This window comes from Pelodiscus sinensis, chromosome 20, assembly GCF_052426305.1.
Source record: "Pelodiscus sinensis isolate ZL-2025 chromosome 20, ASM5242630v1, whole genome shotgun sequence".
Taxonomy (NCBI): Eukaryota; Metazoa; Chordata; order Testudines; family Trionychidae; genus Pelodiscus; species Pelodiscus sinensis.
The window spans coordinates 30,820,852-30,840,371 of NC_143071.1; positions in this window are offsets into that span (position 1 = coordinate 30,820,852).

The window sequence follows — 19,520 nt, forward strand, 5'->3', positions numbered from 1 at the left end:
TCTGTGCCGGGGGTATATTTGCTGGGGGTATGTTTACGGTGCGGGGGGAGGGGAGGGATAGCCACTCACCGCCCCAGGTTCCAGCACAGCCGCTAGCCTCCGGGTGGGGGAGCGCTCACCGCCCAGTTCCTGCCCAGCCTCAGGAAGGGGCAGGGGCGTGAGCACAGGAGGGAGGGGCGGGGGCACAGGTGGCTCTCCATGGCACTGGCTCCCATTCCCCCCACTTTACTGCTGATAGAGAGGCGTGGCGCGGAGGGTGTGGGGGGCAGACGGAGCCGGTACCTGCACGAAGCTTTCCAGCCAGCTCCCCGCATGTGCCAGCTATCGCAGGCAGCAGTGGCAGGCGGGTGGGGGTCGCCAGGGCTCACTGCGGACGGAGGCAGCTGCGTGAGATGCCGGGGCAGCGTCAAAGGAAGCAGTCCGTGCTGGGGGTGGGGGCTGGGAGCGCACTGGCTGCCGGCCCCACCTCAGGAGACTATCGAATAGTCGTGGAACCGACAGTATTTTGTGCGCTTCCAGGACTATTCACTTCATGGCTGCCTAACGTCCCTGCTTGCCTTGCGGTCAGCGCGGGCTGGGGATTTGGATGGGGAGGGTTTGAAGGGGATATGCTGGTAGGGGTCCTGGATTTCATTTCTGTTGCTATTGGGTTGGAAATAGCAGAGTAAATATGCCTTATCAAGGTAACGTCACAGCCAGATCCCAAGGGAAGTATGGTTCTGAGGCTAGCTAGACCATCGGGTCTGACTTCGGTAGCAGGCAAGTTAGTTGAAACAATAGTAAAGAATAAAATTGTGAGGCATGTAGACGAACATAGTTTGTTGGACAAAAGTCAACATGGTTTCTGTCAAGGGAAATCATGTCTTATTAATCTATTAGTGTTCTCTGAAGGGGTTAACAAACATGCAGACAAGGGGGATCCAGTAGTAGTTCTTCGCGTAGTGTCCCAGTGGGTGCTCCACTGTAGGTGAAGGGTCGCCCTGAGCCTCAGATCGGAGCTTTGTATAGCAGTTTCCCCTGTTGAGCCACGCATGCCCAGGAGGCGTCTCGAGCCCTTCCCGCCTCCTGAGGTTCCTCACAAGGTTCCTCACCAAAGGCTCTTGTGTCAATTCCATGGCCATGGGAGAAGAGGGAAGGTCCTTTCTTGGATTGAGAACTGGTTAAAAGGCAGGAAACAAAGGGTAGGAAGAAATGGTAAATTTTCAGAATGGAGAGGGGTAACTAGTGGTGTCCCCCAAGGGTCAGTCCTGGGACCAATCCTTTTCAACTTATTCGTAAATGATCTGGAGAAAGGGTTAAGGAGTGAGGTGGTAAAGTTTGCAGATGATACCAAACTGTTCAGGATAGTCAAGACAGAAGCAGACTGTGAGAGACTCCAAAAAGATCTCACCAAACGGAGTGATTGGGCAACAAAATGGCAAATGAAATTTCATGTGGATAAGTGTAAAGTAATGCACATCGGGAAAAATAACCCCAACTATACGTACAGAATGACGGGGGCTACTTTGGCTATGACAAATCAGGAAAGAGATCTTGGAGTTATCGTGGACAGTTCTTTGAAAACTTCCACACGGTGTGCAACGGCGGCCAAAAAGGCAAATAGGATGCTAGGAATTATTAGGAAAGGGATAGAAAATAAGACCCAGAATCTCTTACTGCCCCTGTATAAAACTATGGTACGCCCACATCTTGAATACTGTGTGCAGATGTGGTCTCCTCACCTCAAAAAAGATATTTTGGCCTTGGAAAGGGTCCAGAAAAGGGCAACTAAAATGATTAGGGGTTTGGAACGGGGCCCATATGAAGAGAGGTTAAAGCGATTGGGACTTTTCAGTTTAGAAAAGAGGAGACCGAGGGGGGATACGATAGAGGTCTATAAAATCATGAGTGGTGTGGAGAGGGCAGATAAAGAAAAGTTATTTATTAGTTCCCATAATAGAAGAACTAGAGGACACCAAATGAAATTAACGGGTAACAGGTTTAAAACTAATAAATGAAAGTTCTTCTTCACGCAGCATGTAGTCAACCTGTGGAACTCCTTGCCAGAGGAGGCTGTGAAGGCTAGCACTATAACAGAGTTTAAAGAGAAGCTAGATAATTTCATGGAGGTTAGGTCCATAAATGGCTATTAGCCAGGGGATACAATGGTGTCCTTGGCCTCTGTTTGTCAGAGGCTGGAGAAGGATGGCAGGAGACAAATGGCTTGATCGTTGTCTTTGGTCCACCCTCTCCGGGGCACCTGGTGCTGGCCACTGTCGGCAGACAGGCTATTGGGCTAGATGGACCTTTGGTCTGATCCAGTACGGCCGTTCTTACGTAGATGGTATCCTGAGTCCACGAAAGCTCATGATCCTAGCTACATTGTTTGTTAGTCTATAAAGTGCTACCAGACCAGTTGTTGTTGTTGTTGTTGTTGTTGTTTTATTTCCAGATGCTATGAACTAGCATCCCGTGGCTACCTGCCACCTCTTCAGTCATTTCAGCATTTTAGTGTTTAAGACGGTATTATCTAGGGTTATTTTTAGTTACATATGCTTAAGGCTTTTTACGCCTTGTGTCTTTATTTGGCTCGAGTACAGTCTTCGATACAGGCTCAATGCATTATTGCCTTAATTTATAAGCATCACCTAGCAAATACTTAGTCCTGCAGGCACCAGGTATTTCACTTGCGACCCCTCTCCCCCCGGCTGTGAAGAGCGGCAGGGAGGCGGAAGGCAGCTGCCAGAAAGCCGCACAGCGTGGCCGGGACAATGGGGCTCCAGGAGCGTGGCTCAGCTACAGGAGGAGGCAAGGCAGCGGGAGAGTGGGATGCGGAGCAGAAAAGAGGCACAGAGGAGAAAGAGATGGGGGAAAGGAGCCTGCAGGGGGGAGGGTGTTAAGGACTGCGCATGCCATGAAGGAACCCGAGGAGGGCAAGGAGTCTGGTAAGAAGGGGGGGGGGGGGAGGAAGCGACCCAGGGCAGTGAGGGTGGGTGGCCACACACATTCGTTTAGCATTTTAGGGGGTGGTGGTATCACGAATGTTGAGAACCCCTGCTGTAATCCATGTTCCAGCAATAACTTAATGAGTTGAACATCACGTTTTTATGTATGTTTTACCCTAGAAATACACAAGCCTTTTACTTTGGAAATAAATCTAAATGCCTGGTGTTCTGTTCATATTCTTTTGCACGGGTGTTGCAGTTTATTCATATTTAAGAACTTATGTTTTAATTTATTGCTCACCATTTTAGAGTTAGATGTTATCACTGACTTTTTAGCTGTTCTGTTCCCCGCACTTATCAGCTCAGCGGTATTGCTCGCTGCTGGCTGGTTAGAGGCTAAACTCTCCACACCAGATTTAGTGGTTTTCTCTTGGAATGTCAACGTAGAGACGACTACACGATTAACCAATAAGCCTCAAGTTATTGGTCAATCCTGTCGATTACACGCATTCTCCCCTCTTACCCGCTGTCTGTCAGAGGCAGCAAGGAGGGAGGAGGTGTGAGCTGATACCTGTGGGAAGCCAGCTTTTAAGTCAGCTTGTCACAAGAGGGCGCGGTTGTACAGTTGATCAGCTCCCCACAAGCGTTGGATCGGCCTGTTCCCCCACCTCTGTGCTGCTGCCTCTGATACAGAGGAAGCAGTATGGTGGAAGGAGGCAGGCGGGAGCTGATATGCATGAGCACTGTGTGTGGTGGCTTCATGGACCCACCTGTCAAACCCCTTGCTGCCTCTTCTAGAGGCAAGAGGGGAAGACAGGAGCTGGTGCTGGCTTCGCAGAGCTGCCTGCCTGCCTGCCCACGCTGCTGCCTGTGCCTGAGGAGTGTGCAGAGAGGGGGCGTGACAGTCAGACGGGGCCATGGCAGCACGTTCCTGCATGGAAGCATTTGGCGCGGCGTGTGGCTTTTGCAGGGGCACGTGTTCGTGACGTATTCCAGTCAGACGGTGTCCTGGCTGCAGTGCCAGGCGGATCCTAGGGTCCCACTCCTGGAGAGCAACACCCCTCCCCTCCCCAGCCGGAGCCTGCAATGGCCCAGACAGTCTGAGAGGGCCAGAGGGAAGAGGCAGGCGGGACAGGGACTCGGGCTCAGGGCCCCACCCGTGACTGCAGCGGGAGCTGGCAGACACTGAGATGGACACGCGCCCTCTCGGGGGGTCTCTTGTTTTGACAGTTCACACCTGGCAACCCCACTCGGTCTCCCATGATGCACTGATGTGGGCGGGGGGATTGTAACTCCTTGGCGCGTTCTGGCACGAGGCAGGAGCTGTGCGTCTCACATCCCTCGCGGGGCAACAAACAGCAGTCACGTGGGCGCTGTGAGCTCTCACAATGTAGCGTCGTGCCGGCACGTGTGGCGCGGTGGACGCCCGCGCCCCGTCCCACGGACCGGAAGTGACGTTTGCTCGGTCCACGGCCTGACAGCAACCGACTGGGAACCGTGACCGGAAGGTGTCCAGGTACGTGCTCCAATCGCGCCCCCCGGGAACAGGGCTCGGAGTCGATTGGGGGGGATTTGAGAGTTCCAAAGAGGCTGCAGAAAAGCTGTTCTCAGTGGTGACAGATGGCAGAACAAGGAGCAAAGGTCTCAAGTTGCGGTGGGAGAGGTCCAGGTTGGATATTAGGAAAAACTATTTCCCTAGGCGGGTGGGGAAACACTGGGATGGGTTCCCTAGGGAGGCAGTGGAGTCTCCATCCCTAGAGGTGTTTAAGTGTCGGCTTGACACAGCCCTGGCCGGGTTGATTTAGTTGGGATTGGTCCTGCCTAGCGCAGCGGGCTGGACTTGACCTTCTGAGGTCTCTTCCAGCTCTGTGGTTCTAGGATTCTGAGAGAGCGTCTGCACTGGCATGTGCTTTTACGCAAGAGCATCCGTGCCAGTGTGGACGCTCTCTTGCGCAATAAACTCCGATGGCCGTTTTAACCATCGGCCTTTCTTGCGCAAGAAATTCCTGTTACCTGTCCGCACTGGCCTGTGCCGGAAGGGCTCTTGCGCAAGAGGCTTCTTCCTGAGCAGGAGCATCCTAGTTCTTGCGCCAGGAGCCCTGGTTGTACACAGGAGAAGGTCAGTTTCCTTGCGCAAGCACACACGGCCAGTGTAGACAGGCAGCAAGTTTCCGCGAAAGAGCGGCCGCTTTGGCGCGAGATGGCGCCAGTGCAGACACAGCATCAGTGTTTTCAAACCGGACGCAGCCGAGGCAGCCCCCCCCCAACCCGCGCCACGCTGCACTTTGTAAGGCAGCAGCAGCATCTGCCTGTCCCACACAAGCCCGCTGGGCAGTTGGGTGTGTGTGTGGGGGGGTATTTGGTGGGGGGAGCTGCCTGCTGGGGGTAGGGAGGAGCAGAGTGGGGGGTTGGGGAGGAGCAGACTGAATGAAGAGTTTGGTGGGGGGCGCAGAGTGGGGGGGTTGGGGAGGAGCAGACTGAAGAGTTTGGTGGGGGAGCAGAGTGGGGGGGTTTGGTGGTGCTGGAGTAGACTGCAGGGGGGGTTGGGGTGGAGTAGAGTGCAGGGGGGGCAGAGTGGGGGGTTGGGGGGCAGACTACAGGGGGGTTTGGTGGGGGGCAGAGTGGGGGGTTTAGTGGTGCTGGAGTAGACTGCGGGGGGTTGGGGTGGAGTAGAGTGCGGGGGGGGCAGAGTGGAGGGTTGGGGGGCAGACTACAGGGCGGTTTGGTGGGGGGGCAGAGTGGGGGGCTGGGGGCAGAGTGGGGGGTTGGGGGGCAGACTACAGGGGGGTTTGGTGGGGGGGCAGAGTGGGGGGCTGGGGGGCAGAGTGGAGGGTTGGGGGGCAGACTACAGGGGGGTTTGGTGGGGGGGCAGAGTGGGGGGCTGCGGGGCAGAGTGGGGGGTTGGGGGGCACTACAGGGGGTTTGGTGGGGGGGGCAGAGTGGGGGGTTGGCAGGTCCTGACGCCACAGGACAAGCCGGCTGGGCAGTTTGGGGGGGGTGTCTCTGAGGCGGGGGGGGCCGAGGGGAGCAGGGGAAGTAGCCGCGGTGGCTTGTGGGAAACGTTCCGTGCCCCAATCCCCAGCTCCCATGGGCTGTTCGATTGGGCGGGAGCAGCGGAAGTGACATCACAATCCAGCCGCTGATCCAGGGGTTGGTCTCGCGCGGTGTCACGCCCAGCGTGAGCGATGCATCCTGGGAGTTGTAGTTCCCACAGTGCGGCCTCCCGGGGCGTGTCTCAGTGCGCCCCGCCCCAATCATAGCCACGCCCCTCCCGCCCAGGCCGTCATAGCCACGCCCAGCGTGTTCCAGCCTCTCCCCGCCCCCAACTGCATCGTTGGGCGCCCCCGCAGCGCTACTCAGGCCCCGCCCCTGTCTGCCCCCGCCCCGCGGTCCTCAGCCCCCCCTGCTCTGCACAGCCCCCCCCGAGTTGCATCCCCCTCCCCCACCTTCCACCCGACCTGCACCAAGTGCTCCATTCTACACCCCCCCCAACCTTCCCCTGTTACCCCCCCAGGCCATTCTACACCCCCCCCCCAACCTTCCCCTGTTACCCCCCTCAGGCCATTCTACACCCCCCCCAACCTGCACCTGTTACCCCCCCCAGGCTATTCTACACCCCACCCAACCTGCACCTGTTACCGCCCCCAGGCCATTCTACACCCCCCACCCAACCTGCACCTGTTACCGCCCCCAGGCCATTCTACACCCCCCACCCAACCTGCCCCTGTTACCCCCCCAGGCCATTCTACACCCCCCACCCAACCTGCCCCTGTTACCCCCCCCCAGGCCATTCTACACCCGCCACCCAACCTGCCCCTGTTACCCCCCCCCCCGAGTCCTTTCAACACCCCCCTCTCAACCTGCAAGCCCCTCCCCCGGCCCCCAGGCCATTCTACACCCCCCACTCCAGTGCATGCTGAACCCCCCCTCCCCTGCCCTCCAGTCCATTCTACACCCGCCACCCAATTTGCACCCCCTCCCCCAGTCCTTTCAACACTCCCAGCGCAACCTGCACCCCTCTTCCCCAGTCCATTCAATACCCCCCTGCCCAGCCTGCACCCCCGTTACCCTACCCCCAGTTTATTCAATATCCTTAGCTCAACCTGCACCCTCCTCACACTCCCTGTGCACTCTACACCTCAACCCAACCTGCACCCCCATTCTTCTCACTCTCCACTCCATTCAGCACCCCTAGTCCAACGTACACCCCCATCCCCCCGCTTCCCAGTCCAACCTGCATCCCTAGCCCGACCTGCCCCTCTTCCTCTGCCCCCAGTGCTTCCCACACCCCCTTTCACTCCACCCCCAATCCATCACACCCCCAGTCCAACAGCACCCCCACTCCTCCTACCGCAGCCTAACCTGCCCCCCCATTATCTGTGCTGCAGCCGAACTGGCACCTCCCTTCCCTCACTTCCCCAGTGCATTACAACACTCCCAAGCCAATCTTATCCCCCATGAGTGCTCTCCCTCGCTTCAACCATATTTTTATCCTTCGGGTCCCTCGCTTTCCTTCCTCTCCACAACGCCCAAACCAACATGTCCCCTCTAGCCCCTTTCTCCATTCATGGGGTCTATCGGTCCCCCATTTTGCTCCCTGCAACATCCCCAAGCTCACCCCGACCTGCGCCCTATTCCTTCCCATCCCCCGTACGTGGGACCTCTCACCTCCCTGTTGGCTTCCTTCCCAACCCACACACCCTCCTCGCACACCCCTGTCTCGCCAGGTCTGCGACCTTCCAGCCTCCCTTCTTCCTTCCTTCCCAACCCACACACCCCTGTCTCGCCAGGCCTGAAACCTGTCAGCCTCTGTTATTCCTTCGTCCGCGCCCTCAAGTTGCACTCCTACCCCCTCAGTCCTCCTTCTTCCCAACACTGGCAGCCTGCCATATCCTTCCCTAATCTGCTCCCCGCACCGGTTCTCCCTCCATTCATGGGATCCCTTAAGCCCCAGCTCTCCCCAATTCCAATTATTGTTCCCCATGAACTTGCTGAGTTGACTTTGCCCGCCAACCAAGGGCCCTCAAACACTCCTCCATGCTATTCTTCAACTCTGGGGCCTCTAAATCCCCCAAACTGTCAGTGTCCCTGGGATCCTCAGACCTCTCCCCTCCACAGTGCAGCCCCCAATACCATGTATTCAAGACAGTCATACTTAGGGGCTGCGTCTAGACTGGCATGATTTTGTGAAATACTTTTAACGGAAAAGTTCTTCCGTTAAAAGTATTTCCGCAAAAGAGCGTCTAGATTGGCAGGGATGCTTTTGCACAAAAAGTGCTTTTACGCAAGAGCACCCGTGCGCAGCATAGACGCGCTTTTGCGCAAGAAAGCTCCGATAGTCATTTTAGCCATCGGGGCTTTCTTGCAGAAAAAATGACGGTGCCTGTCTACACTGGCCTTGTTGTGCGAGTATTCCTGCGCAAGAGGGCTTATCCCTGAGCGGGAGCGTCAAAGTGTTTGCGCAAGAAGGACTGAATTCTTCCATTAGAACGTCAGTGCTCTTGCGCAAATTCAAGCGGCCAGTGTAGACAGCTGGGAAGTTTTTGCACAAGCGGCCGCTTTTGCGCAAAATCTTGCTAGTCTAGATGCGCCCACGTAGAGACCAAAATAGGAAATGAACTTCTCCACTGATCAGCCCCTTTGAGACTCTATTCTTTGCAGTGCTGCTGTCTCCATCCACAGGACATGGGCAGGTCTGCTGGGTGAACATCTCCACAGATGTGGTCTTGGCAGCCTTCAAAAAAGTAGGGGACAACTAGCAGTCGGTTTCATCACAGGCCATGAGCTTCCTTTTGGGTACGAAGAATTCTGCTGGGTATGCTCTGTAAGGAGACTATTTGGATGTGGGCTCAAAGCGCTCTTCTCCACTGGTATTTCTGCAGTGCCAGGGAGAGGCGGAGTGGGAGGGTGGAAGACAGCAGCATAATTTAGATGTGAGAAGAGGCTACGCGACATTACGGACTGAGATGCCAACGTATTCCCTTTTACGTTGTCAGGTGTACTGGTTTCCCTGGTACACGGAGACTGAAAAGTAAGTTGCTTGGTTTGATTTCCCCCTTTGCTGGGTTGGGTAGCGAGCGATAGGAAGTCAACCCTCCCGGTGTCCTCCCGTCTGGGGACGGAACAGAAACGAGACCAGCGAGCTCTGGAGCTTGGTCGAAGCGAGGAGAGAACCGTGCGGCTGGGAGCGGAGCAGCCGTCACTGTCATGGAGATAAGTGTCAGGTCTGGAAATCTCTCGGCTTACGGCCCACTCGTCCCTAGGAAGGGAAGTCACCTTTCTCTCCACGTTTCTGTAGTGGCAGCAGGAGGGGGTGGCCGATGGTGGGAGGCTGCGGCGCGATGGTGGGAGAAGAAGCGATGCCGCGTCCTTGCGGACTGAAACGCTAAGTTGTTTGTTTGTTTGTTCGTTCCCCCTCTGCTGTGTTCGGTAGCGAGCGCTAAGAAGTCAACCCTCCCGGTGTCCTCCCGTCTGGGGATGGAACGGAAACGAGAACAGCGAGCTCGGGAGCTTGGTCGAAGCGAGGCGAGAACCTTCCGGCTGGGAGCGGAGCAGCCATCGCTGACACGGAGATAAGTGTCGGGTCTGGAAATCTCTCGGCTTACGGCCCACTCGGGTCTAGGAAGGGAAGTCACGTTTGATTAGACAGCCAGTCCGAGCGGAGGTTCCCGAGGTGCTTCCTTGATAGCTCCCGTTTGTCAGGGCTCCCGTTTGTCAGGGATGCTGGTTTCTCTGGAACACGGTGTCCTTCTCAGCAGACGCTTGGCTCGAGGAGGAAGACGCAAGGTGGTAAGGTTTCTGGCTGCCTCTCATGTGTTTCTCTCTTGTTGCTCTCTCGTATTGGCCAATACGTTCTGTCTGTCTGTTTCTGCCTGTGTCTTTTGTCCTTGCTCTGCTTCTGCCGTGTCCTTGTACAGCACACTTGCAGGCATTCCAGGTGAGCATCTCCAAGGGTTAAGGGCTCAGGAGCCAACGGGAATTCTGCAGGTACGCCAGTCGCGCAAGGGAGAGCGGTGGTGCGTCATGGCTGACTGACTCAGTGTTCTTGTAGAGGGCCCAATACATAGGCGACAGGGAGGGAAAGGGCTAAAGGATAGAATTCCCACAGCCACAGACCTTAGTGAGTGAGAGCTCACGCTGGGCTTTTTCTGCCGCCCTTGCAGAGGAATCAGTGTGGGGCCGTGGGCGGAGAAGAAAGAGTCCGAGATGGACTTGAGCTGCCTGGACGGGATTCTCGGAAGACGTGAAAAGTCCTCAGCGTTCGGCCTTCCCATGGCTCTGTGTGAGTAAGAGATGCGTGCTTTGAAATCTTCAAGCGTCCTGGCAGTATGTTTCTCCTGAGGGAGAGAGCTTCCTGCTGGGGCACGGAGCCTGGTGGCTTGGGGACTGGTGAAGGGGTAGTAGGCGGTTCAACAGAGCGTGGATAGAGATTCAAGGCCTCCTTTCTCTCCACGTTTCTGCAGTGGCAGCAGGAGGGGGTGGCCGATGGTGGGAGGCTGCGGCGCGATGGTGGGAGAAGAAGCGATGCCGCGTCCTTGCGGACTGAAACGCTAAGTTGTTTGTTTGTTCGTTCCCCCTCTGCTGTGTTCGGTAGCGAGCGCTAAGAAGTCAACCCTCCCGGTGTCCTCCCGTCTGGGGATGGAACGGAAACGAGAACAGCGAGCTCGGGAGCTTGGTCGAAGCGAGGCGAGAACCTTCCGGCTGGGAGCGGAGCAGCCATCGCTGACACGGAGATAAGTGTCGGGTCTGGAAATCTCTCGGCTTACGGCCCACTCGGGTCTAGGAAGGGAAGTCACGTTTGATTAGACAGCCAGTCCGAGCGGAGGTTCCCGAGGTGCTTCCTTGATAGCTCCCGTTTGTCAGGGCTCCCGTTTGTCAGGGATGCTGGTTTCTCTGGAACACGGTGTCCTTCTCAGCAGACGCTTGGCTCGAGGAGGAAGACGCAAGGTGGTAAGATTTCTGGCTGCCTCTGGTGTTTCTCTCTTGTTGCTCTCTCGTATTGGCCAATACGTTCTGTCTGTCTGTTTCTGCCTGTGTCTTTTGTCCTTGCTCTGCTTCTGCCGTGTCCTTGTACAGCACACTTGCAGGCATTCCAGGTGAGCATCTCCAAGGGTTAAGGGCTCAGGAGCCAATGGGAATTCTGCAGGTACGCCAGTCGCGCAAGGGAGAGCCATGGTGAGTCATGGCTGACTGACTCAGTTTTCTTGTAGAGGGCCCGATACATAGGCGACAGGGAGGGAAAGGGCTAAAGGATAGAATTCCCACAGCCACAGACCTTAGTGAGTGAGAGCTCACGCTGGGCTTTTTCTGCCGCCCTTGCAGAGGAATCAGTGCGGGGCCGTGGGCGGAGAAGAAAGAGTCCGAGATGGACTTGAGCTGCCTGGACGGGATTCTCGGAAGACGTGAAGGGTCCTCAGCGTTCGGCCTTCCCATGGCTCTGTGTGAGTAAGAGATGCGTGCTGTGAAATCTTCAAGCGTCCTGGCAGTAGGTTTCTCCTGAGGCAGAGAGCTTCCTGCTGGGGCACGGAGCCTTGTGGCTTGGGGACTGGTGAAGGGGTAGTAGGCGGTTCAACAGAGCGTGGATAGAGATTCTAGGCCTCCTTTCTCTCCACATTTCTGTAGTGGCAGCAGGAGGGGGTGGCCGATGGTGGGAGGCTGCGGCGCGATGGTGGGAGAAGAAGCGATGCCGCGTCCTTGCGGACTGAAACGCTAAGTTGTTTGTTTGTTTGTTCGTTCCCCCTCTGCTGTGTTCGGTAGCGAGCGATAAGAAGTCAACCCTCCCGGTGTCCTCCCGTCTGGGGATGGAACGGAAACGAGAACAGCGAGCTCGGGAGCTTGGTCGAAGCGAGGCGAGAACCTTCCTGCTGGGAGCGAAGCAGCCATCGCTGACACGGAGATAAGTGTCGGGTCTGGAAATCTCTCGGCTTACGGCCCACTCGGGTCTAGGAAGGGAAGTCACGTTTGATTAGACAGCCAGTCCGAGCGGAGGTTCCTGAGGTCCTTCCTTGGTAGCTCCCGTTTGTCAGGGCTCCCGTTTGTCAGGGATGCTGGTTTCTCTGGAACACGGTGTCCTTCTCAGCAGACGCTTGGCTCGAGGAGGAAGACGCAAGGTGGTAAGGTTTCTGGCTGCCTCTCATGTGTTTCTCTCTTGTTGCTCTCTCGTATTGGCCAATACGTTCTGTCTGTCTGTTTCTGCCTGTGTCTTTTGTCCTTGCTCTGCTTCTGCCGTGTCCTTGTACAGCACACTTGCAGGCATTCCAGGTGAGCATCTACAAGGGTTAAGGGCTCAGGAGCCAACGGGAATTCTGCAGGTACGCCAGTCGCGCAAGGGAGAGCGGTGGTGCGTCATGGCTGACTGACTCAGTGTTCTTGTAGAGGGCCCGATACATAGGCGACAGGGAGGGAAAGGGCTAAAGGATAGAATTCCCACAGCCACAGACCTTAGTGAGTGAGAGCTCACGCTGGGCTTTTTCTGCCGCCCTTGCAGAGGAATCAGTGCGGGGCCGTGGGCGGAGAAGAAAGAGTCCGAGATGGACTTGAGCTGCCTGGACGTGATTCTCGGAAGACGTGAAGGGTCCTCAGCGTTCGGCCTTCCCATGGCTCTGTGTGAGTAAGAGATGCGTGCTTTGAAATCTTCAAGCGTCCTGGCAGTAGGTTTCTTCTGAGGCAGAGAGCTTCCTGCTAGGACACGGAGCCTGGTGGCTTGGGGACTGGTGAAGGGGCAGTAGGGGGTTCAACAGAGCGTGGATAGAGATTCAAGGCCTCCTTTCTCCCGCGTTCCAGTAGTGGCAGCGGGGGGGGGGGGGGGTGGCCGATAGTGAGAGGCTGCGGCGCGATGGTGGGAGAAGAAGCGATGCCGCGTCCTTGCGGACTGAAACGCTAAGTTGTTTGTTTGTTTGTTCGTTCCCCCTCTGCTGTGTTCGGTAGCGAGCGATAAGAAGTCAACCCTCCCGGTGTCCTCCCGTCTGGGGATGGAACGGAAACGAGAACAGCGAGCTCGGGAGCTTGGTCGAAGCGAGGCGAGAACCTTCCGGCTGGGAGCGAAGCAGCCATCGCTGACACGGAGATAAGTGTCGGGTCTGGAAATCTCTCGGCTTACGGCCCACTCGGGTCTAGGAAGGGAAGTCACATTTGATTAGACAGCCAGTCCGAGCCGAGGTTCCCGAGGTCCTTCCTTGGTAGCTCCCGTTTGTCAGGGCTCCCGTTTGTCAGGGATGCTGGTTTCTCTGGAACACGGTGTCCTTCTCAGCAGACGCTTGGCTCGAGGAGGAAGACGCAAGGTGGTAAGGTTTCTGGCTGCCTCTCATGTGTTTCTCTCTTGTTGCTCTCTCGTATTGGCCAATACGTTCTGTCTGTCTGTTTCTGCCTGTGTCTTTTGTCCTTGCTCTGCTTCTGCCGTGTCCTTGTACAGCACACTTGCAGGCATTCCAGGTGAGCATCTCCAAGGGTTAAGGGCTCAGGAGCCAACGGGAATTCTGCAGGTACGCCAGTCGCGCAAGGGAGAGCGGTGGTGCGTCATGGCTGACTGACTCAGTGTTCTTGTAGAGGGCCCAATACATAGGCGACAGGGAGGGAAAGGGCTAAAGGATAGAATTCCCACAGCCACAGACCTTAGTGAGTGAGAGCTCACGCTGGGCTTTTTCTGTCGCCCTTGCAGAGGAATCAGTGCGGAGCCGTGGGCGGAGAAGAAAGAGTCCGAGATGGACTTGAGCTGCCTGGACGGGATTCTCGGAAGACGTGAAGGGTCCTCAGCGTTCGGCCTTCCCATGGCTCTGTGTGAGTAAGAGATGCGTGCTTTGAAATCTTCAAGCGTCCTGGCAGTAGGTTTCTTCTGAGGCAGAGAGCTTCCTGCTGGGGCACGGAGCCTGGTGGCTTGGGGATTGGTGAAGGGGTAGTAGGCGGTTTAACAGAGCGTGGATAGAGATTCAAGGCCTCCTTTCTCTCCACGTTTCTGTAGTGGCAGCAGGAGGGGGTGGCCGATGGTGGGAGTCTGCGGCGCGATGGTGGGAGAAGAAGCGATGCCGCGTCCTTGCGGACTGAAACGCTAAGTTGTTTGTTTGTTTGTTCGTTCCCCCTCTGCTGTGTTCGGTAGCGAGCGATAAGAAGTCAACCCTCCCGGTGTCCTCCCGTCTGGGGATGGAACGGAAACGAGAACAGCGAGCTCGGGAGCTTGGTCGAAGCGAGGCGAGAACCTTCCGGCTGGGAGCGGAGCAGCCATCACTGACACGGAGATAAGTGTCGGGTCTGGAAATCTCTCGGCTTACGGCCCACTCGGGTCTAGGAAGGGAAGTCGCGTTTGCTGAGACAGGCAGTCCGAGCGTAGGTTCCCGAGGTGCTTCCTTGGTAGCTCCCGTTTGTCAGGGCTCCCGTTTGTCAGGGATGCTGGTTTCTCTGGAACATGGTGTCCTTCTCAGCAGACGCTTGGCTCAAGGAGGAAGACGCAAGGTGGTAAGGTTTCTGGCTGCCTCTCATGTGTTTCTCTCTTGTTGCTCTCTCGTATTGGCCAATACGTTCTGTCTGTCTGTTTCTGCCTGTGTCTTGTGTCCTTGCTGTGCTTCTGCCGTGTCCTTGTACAGCACACTTGCAGGCATTCCAGGTGAGCATCTCCAAGGGTTAAGGGCTGAGGAGCCAACGGGAATTCTGCAGGTACGCCAGTCGAGCAAGGGAGAGCGGTGGTGCGTCATGGCTGACTGACTCAGTGTTCTTGTAGAGGGCCCGATACATAGGCGACAGGGAGGGAAAGGGCTAAAGGATAGAATTCCCACAGCCACAGACCTTAGTGAGTGAGAGCTCACGCTGGGCTTTTTCTGCCGCCCTTGCAGAGGAATCAGTGCGGGGCCGTGGGCGGAGAAGAAAGAGTCCGAGATGGACTTGAGCTGCCTGGACGGGATTCTCGGAAGACGTGAAGGGTCCTCAGCGTTCGGCCTTCCCATGGCTCTGTGTGAGTAAGAGATGCGTGCTTTGAAATCTTCAAGCGTCCTGGCAGTATGTTTCTCCTGAGGGAGAGAGCTTCCTGCTGGGGCACGGAGCCTGGTGGCTTGGGGACTGGTGAAGGGGTAGTAGGCTGTTCAACAGAGCGTGGATAGAGATTCAAGGCCTCCTTTCTCTGCACGTTTCTGTAGTGGCAGCAGGAGGGGGTGGCCGATGGTGGGAGGCTGCGGCGCGATGGTGGGAGAAGAAGCGATGCCGCGTCCTTGCGGACTGAAACGCTAAGTTGTTTGTTTGTTTGTTCGTTCCCCCTCTGCTGTGTTCGGTAGCGAGCGATAAGAAGTCAACCCTCCCGGTGTCCTCCCGTCTGGGGATGGAACGGAAACGAGAACAGCGAGCTCGGGAGCTTGGTCGAAGCGAGGCGAGAACCTTCCGGCTGGGAGCGGAGCAGCCATCGCTGACACGGAGATAAGTGTCGGGTCTGGAAATCTCTCGGCTTACGGCCCACTCGGGTCTAGGAAGGGAAGTCGCGTTTGCTGAGACAGCCAGTCCGAGCGGAGATTCCACTCCCGCAGTACATTTCAACATCCCCCTCACACAAGCTGCACCCCCACCAGTGCTCTTCCCTAGCCCATACCCCCTATTCCTGGTGTCCCTCAGTTTCCCTTCTTCTCTCCACAGACTCAGAGCAACGTGCAACCCCAGAGCATCCCTCCCTTCACGGGGCCCATCAGCCCCTCTTTTTCCTCCCTAGAACACTTCCCCATCCCGCAGTCTATCCCTATCCCTACCTTTCCCCCGTCTATAGGACCCTTAAACCCCGTTTCTTTCCTTCCCAACCCACAGTCCCTCCCGCCACACTCCCATCCCGCCTGCCATGTGACCCCCATCACTACCTTCCCCCCAGGCCTCCTTCCACACATAAGGACTCCCTCAACCACTCTCCTCTTCCTCCTCAACAAGCCCCCATCCCAAGCCATCCCACACTCCAGACCCTTCCAATCCATGCTCCCATCCATTGGGTCCCACCCCCCTTCTCTTCCTTTCTACACCCACATCCCATAGCAACCTGCACTCCTAACGCTGCCCTTCCTCCATGCATGCCTACACCCATACACGGTATGCGTGCTTTATTTTGTTTTGATAAACAACAGCAATCTCTCAACTGTAAAAGCTAGATTTTAATTAAACAAATGTAGTTTGTGTAATTTCTAACAGCAGGAGGGGAGCGGGAGAAGTTGTGCGTATATTACTCCTCATTGAGGGGATGGGCAAACGTATGAGCTTGCATTGTAGTGATTTCTCTCTCGCGTCAGATAATATTATTTTGGGTGTACTTTCCGGAGGGGAACTGCAATTGAGTGCTGGACGATTTTCTAGCTAAGCCTTACCGTAGAGAGCTGTTTGCAGACTCTGTGTTTCTACACTTGGTGCTTCCCAACCTGCGTGGGCTCCCAGAGGCCAGAGAGCCTAAGTCAGCAAAACAGGGAGAGGCAGCCAAGGCTAGTGGAGCAAGTAGTCTCAGTGAAATCCCACCACATCCAATGGCATCCCAGAAGGAGGACCAAACCCATCAGAAGCTGGGCCTTTGAGAAAAGGTCTCTCCATGTACTGGGTAAGCTTGGAGGCCTCTCAAGGCGTACCTGCTCCCGGCAGTGCACTTACTGCGTTACAGAAATGCTAACAGTGACACTCGGCGAATGGGATGTTAGCGTATAGTCGTGTATACGATTAACTGATAAGCCTGGGCTTATCGGTTAATCCTGACAACTACACACGCTTCCCTCCCCCTTGCTGTCTCTAATACAGAGTCAGCAAGGGCTGGGGGGAGGTGAGAGCCTGTGCGCGTGGGGAGCTGGCTTTTAAGTCATCGCCCCAGAAGCACCAGATCCCGCGGAGCTACGTGCTCCGTATCCATCGGTGCACTTCTGATCCTGATAAGAACATAAGAATGGCTATACTGGGTCAGACCAAAGGGCCATCTAGCCCAGTAGCCTGTCTGCCAACAGTGGCCAGTGCCAGGTGCCCCAGAGGGGGTGGACCGAAGACAATGATCAAGCAATTTGTCTCCTGCCATCCATCTCCAGCCTCTGACAAACAGAGGCCAGGGGCACCATTTCTTCCTTCCCCCAGGCTAATAGCCTTTTATGGACCTAACCTCCATGAATTTATCTAGTTTTTTTTAAACTCTGTTCTAGTCCTAGCCTTCACAGCATCCTCTGGCAAGGAGTTCCACAGGTTGACTGTGCGCTGTGTGAAGACCTTTCTTTTATTAGGTTTAAACCTGCTACCCATTAATTTCATTTGGTGTCCTCTAGTTCTTATATTATGGGAACAAGTAAAGAACTTTTCTATATTCACCCTCTCCACACCACTCATGATTTTATAGACCTCTATCATATCCCCCTCAGTCTCCTCTTTTCTAAGCTGAAAAGTCCTAGTCTCTTTAGCCTCTCTTCATATGGGACCTGTTCCAAACCCCTAATCATTGTAGTTGCCCTTTTCTGAACCCTTTCCAAGGCCAAAATATCTTTTTTGAGGTGAGGAGACCACATCAGTACACAGTACTGAAGATATGGCGTACCATAGTTTTATACTTCCCCTTCTCCTCCTTCCCCTGGCTTCCCCCTTCCAGCTCCCTCCTCCTCCTTCCCCTGGCTTCCCCCTTCCAGCTCCCTCCTCCCAGGTTTCCACCTCCCCTCTCTCTTCCCCTCTCCCACCACCTTTTACCAGTCTCCCCAGAGGTTAATCCCCACCCCTCAGTTTTCAAAAATAGAAACTCTCTTGATTTAACAATACACGTGTCATTTATTTTTTACATCAGGAAGGGGGCTAGGGAAGGGTAAGTGGAAGGAGGTTAGGGAGGAATGGGGCATGAGCCCCCGATGGGGAGGACTGGGGTGGCTCTGCGGGCTCCTCGGGATGGAAGCTCTCCTGCAGGGCCTCCTGGATCCTGACAGCCTCCCAATTGATCCCCTTGGATGGCAGCCTGCGGCAAGTGCAGCCGGGCTGATGGCCAAGTGCTTTGATGTGCCGAGTGTGGGCACTCCAAGACAGGACTGCTTTGCTGTCCCTTATCGAGGTAGACAAGCAAGTGGGGAACCCTGAGAACTGTCTGTCCGGGGTGGGGGTCGGGTTCCTTTAAGCACAGCCCTCGGCTAGACGGAGGCAGCAGCTCCACACTCTAAGTCCTAACCTGATGCCCTGCAGGCACTGGTTCTGGCCAGCCTTAACTTCGGTTCAGGGTCCACTCAATGTGGATACGCTATTTCCAATTAGCAAAATGCTAATTCGAATTAGTTTTTAGGTCTAGATGCACTAATTCGAATTAGCTTAGTTCGAATTAGTGCTGCAGTGTAGACATACCCTAAGGGTGTGTCTACACTGTACCATTTTTCTGGAATAAGGGACATTATTCTGGCAGAACAACAGTAGCATCCACACAGCAATTGCATTATTTCAAAAGAAAATGGAAACAATTGAAACAATGGAGGGCTTATTCCTCATGGAATGAGGTTTATCAGTGTCGGAAAAACTTGTTTGATCAAGAGCGTGTTGGGCTGGGGGCCGTTAGGGAGGAAGAGGAGGGTGGGTGAGGGGGTCCTTATGTGTTGAAAGATGACTGGGGAGAAGGTAGGGTGAGGGTTGAGGTGAGCTGGGAAGGTGGCTCTGACGGACCGAGCCAGGTCTGGGCACAGCTGAGGGCGTCCGCTCAGGGCGAATTGCTCAAAACTCGGGGCTCCTTACAGCCCCAGACTGGAAGCCTTTCCCAAATAGGCCATAAACCGGTCACACTGAGTGCTTTAGCTGCCAATCTGGCCAGCCAGAAGCCTCAGGAGCAAAACCCCTCAGACACCCCAGCTCTCCCTGTGCCACAATTAGCCCCGGGCCTGCACACAGGTGAGGGGGTTGTAGAACCCAATCTCACCTTCCCCGAACGGGTCTTTCCGGTCCCAAAGAACCAGCCACAAATCCCCGGTCAGTTTACACTTTGGATCTTACCCACAAGATCACGCAGGGCCAATCCTTTAGAATCTAAAGGTTTATTAATAGAAGAAAGAAAAGCATGGATTGATATTTTGGGATTCTTGGATCTATGGAAATAGCCAAGCATTACATTGTAGCTGTAATGTTTGGCTATGTTCACACTGGGGAATTATTTCAAATAAGGTATTTTGGGGGTTAAAATATTTGAAAATATTTTTCAAAATAGTGTGTTCCCACAACAGGGAAGCATCAGCATTTGTGAGAGGTAGGGTCCCTTAGTAAGGACATGCTACTTTGAGTCAAAGTATGTCTACACTACACACTTGTTTTAGCATTTCCCCATTACAATTTCAGAATAGCATATTCTATTTCAGAATACAAGGCTTCTCAGATATTTTGGCTGGTTTTAATTACTCTGAGGCAGGCTTCCCTAAAGTGGCTGTGCTACCTTGATTTAGAGCCCCAGGAAACACTAGAGCGTAATTCCCTTAATGGCCCTAGGAAGGAGCTATTTGTAAATAGCGACAGTGGAGCACACACAATATTGCTATTTAAAAAGAGCAATTTCTACAATGGCATTATTCTGGAACAATAAACTCTCATGTCACAAAAAATAAGAAGCCTGTTATTCTGAAATACATCGCTTTAGAAAAGTGATAACGTGAGCATGCACAAGGCAAG